This window comes from Empidonax traillii, unplaced genomic scaffold, assembly GCF_003031625.1.
Source record: "Empidonax traillii isolate 1590-97213 ecotype Southwest subspecies unplaced genomic scaffold, ASM303162v1 scaffold634:size670481, whole genome shotgun sequence".
Taxonomy (NCBI): Eukaryota; Metazoa; Chordata; class Aves; order Passeriformes; family Tyrannidae; genus Empidonax; species Empidonax traillii.
This window is the reverse complement of record NW_020955827.1, coordinates 553023-555953: the sequence shown is the minus strand read 5'-3', so window position 1 is coordinate 555953 and position 2931 is coordinate 553023. Positions and strand designations below refer to the sequence as shown.

At 37.8% G+C, this 2931-nt stretch overlaps 1 long non-coding RNA gene across 1 annotated transcript; it reads left to right on the top strand.

Moving 5' to 3' along the window:
- Positions 1 to 603: 603 nt before the first annotated feature.
- LOC114065278 lies at positions 604 to 2666 on the top strand. The gene is made up of 3 exons (XR_003572910.1): positions 604 to 664; positions 1258 to 1380; positions 2584 to 2666. It is a non-coding gene; the product is annotated as an uncharacterized LOC114065278 (long non-coding RNA).
- Positions 2667 to 2931: the final 265 nt, after the last annotated feature.

The following is a 2931-nucleotide window of genomic DNA, read 5'->3' as shown; positions in this document are numbered from 1 at the left end:
AAGTACCTTTATAATGACCAGATCTAGCAAAATTACTTTCATAAAAGCAATATTGCTGTGTTACAATTTGCAGTGTCACTGCTACTGGGACACTATAGAGGTATGCAGTGCTTTAAAGGGCCTGCATAGTTTAGTGGTTCACGTGTGTTTTATTTCTCAGAGCAATTGTAATTACCTGTTTCCTGGGAGAAAGGAGAAATTTACTGTACTGTATTAAGCACTAAATATAATATGTAATTGTGTTTAAATATAAACTCTTTTTTTTTTTTTTAACAGGTCATAGTTTTAATAACAAATAATGTCTGGACATCAGGACTGAACTTATGAAATTCTAAGGCATGCCTTGACCCACAAAATCTGTTAGTTTGCAGTGCCTGCACATGCCTGTTTTTAATTTCCTAGCTCTTTTTGAATATCTAAGCTGGGCATGAACTGAACAGTACATGATATCAATTGCAGATCCCCCCAAGGTTACAAAACATCAAAGTATTCAAACATGTCAAGTGAGATCTGTAGCAGGACAGACAGCATTGTGGGGATCAGGTAGGGGTGTTCAGCATTTGTTCTGTGCCTGTGCCACTTGTGCGTGCTGGTTTTGCCTTTCAGAAAGATGGACCTCAGCACAGCTTTGTTTAACACAGACTCCAACATTTATATTCTCCAGGTATGTTCTCACTCTCTGCAGTCATCATCCTGGGGCTTGAAAAAGATCACTCTTACTACCATTATTAACAATGGAAGTAGCTGAGGATGCAGCAAGGTTTCTCCTGTTCAGAGAGTACATGCTATCCATCATCATCATGGATCACTTTTCCAAGAGCCGTGCTTTCTACTTAGAAGGTAGAAAGAGAGAACTGCATGACTTCTGGCTCTGTTACCGCAGAGAGGAAATTCAGGGTCTGGGACTGATGGGACTTTTGAGATGGCGTGCCAATACAAAGGAAGAGTCTTGACCAAGAATGAAGTCATCAGGAAGTAAGTTAACTGAGTTAGGTTAAACAGCAGTGTTTCTCAGACTATTCTGTTTCCTGATGTCAATCAAGCATGATTAATCTGTATATAAGTATTATAAATATAAGGGAAGATAAGGATACATGGGTTGCACCTAGCTGAAATTTTTTTCAGGAATCTCTGAGAAATAAGTCCTTTTTCTAGTGGTTGGAGGGTTTTTTTTGCTTGAAAGTCAATTTTCATTCATGCCTCAGAAGATGGAGGAAGGTGAATAAGATAATTTTTGACATATTTTCTTTTATTCAGTATTTTTACCTTGATTGAATCTAGTCAGTGAGCACGCCACAGGTGACTCAGAGGATGACTGTATGGAAATGGATGCTGTTGCTGGGAGGAAGTTTTTCTGAAGCAGGAGAATGGTAGCCTCAGGTAAGTACAACTACTCATATCCTGGTGTCTCGGAAGCTCTGGACTTCAGTCCAATACATACTGCAACCTGCAAGGCAGATTATTTAGCAACTGAAGGAATTTGTTAGAATATGGCAATGATGACATTTGTATTGGCATCTGTCTAGCAGCAAATATTTTAGTTTCATGCTAAGCATGATTGAGCCAAACAGGAATTGATTATAAACCCAAGTCAATATTTTGCTGGCAAAAGTATAGTATTCAGTGAGAAAAAAATGGCTGCTTTTCCATGAAACTTATTGTAATATATTATCAATGCAAAGATGATCAGATAAAAACTGCAACTAGGCAAGCTGTCAAAAACTCGGCGTGAATCAAAAAATTATGAAACACTATTGAGTTTAAACAATCCTATTATAGATCCCAGCAATCATTTTTGCTGCAGAATGCTCCTTAGATTATTTTACTGTTGAGACATTAGTATACAAGGATTTAGAGCTTTGAAGCTTCCCCGTCACTCTCTCATTCCCTCTCTTCTTTTGGAATAGCATAAAATTAAAAATGAAATTTACACAGTAAATTATTTAGCTTCAATTCACATTCGAATTGAATAAGAACAATAGAGTTTAAAATAATGACAGTACTTTTTCCTTTATGGATTGTATTTTGCTGACTTACATGAAAAATTACTGCTATTACATTCAACCAGAATAAATTGCTATATGAAATCTGTAAACTTAATTTGTGCATGCATTCAACCACTAGCTGCAGACATGGTGCTTTCAGGAAAGAAAATAACCCTGGTGAAATGCTTCTCTGCCTATAGATTTTCTCTGCTTGCGAATGTTTTAAATTTTTATTATCTGTGTCATTCTTAAACATGAGATCCATTCTTCCTGAATGCTGGGCAGTGGCATTAGGTGGATACATTCTGAAATGGGCACCTATAACTATCCGTATCTCTGAGTGTCTATCCCTTTTCGTACAGGGATTTCTAAAGTGCCTACATCACTCTTGCATTTAAGCTTCATTTTTCTTGGAGATAGCTTAAAGCAAGGGATGTCTTGAAACATCAGCTCTTCTAGTAGATTTCATCTTTGTCTGTCTCACTTAGGAGTAGGCAATTTTTGTTCCCTAAAAGTAAGGTCAGCCCTGAAGGTTTGCTAGTTTAAAGCAATGTCATTCTGAAATAGGGAAAAAACTTCCCTCTCTTTCTTGACACAGGTATCTCAGAGCAGAACATGAGCTTACCGGGTCTTGTCAATCGTAGATGCTGCAATATAACTGCCATAAACACATAGAAGGGGTAAGGTGTTACATGTACTTTCCTCTGCTGGGTTTTTTTGTCAGACTGACATCTCTTTCTATTTTTGTATTCATAAATTATTTTTTTCTAAGTGATGAGATAGATGCTTTGTAATAATTAACTTTCAACATAGGGGGAAAGGTGTTCAGAAGGGACCTGGAAGATCTTTCTTTTAAGCAGCAGTTCTCCAAAAGCCGAGGCAGAGCATCATGGTAGCGAGCAGGCAGGCAGAGGCAAGGCTCTGGGGGGTGCAGCAGAGTTCCCAT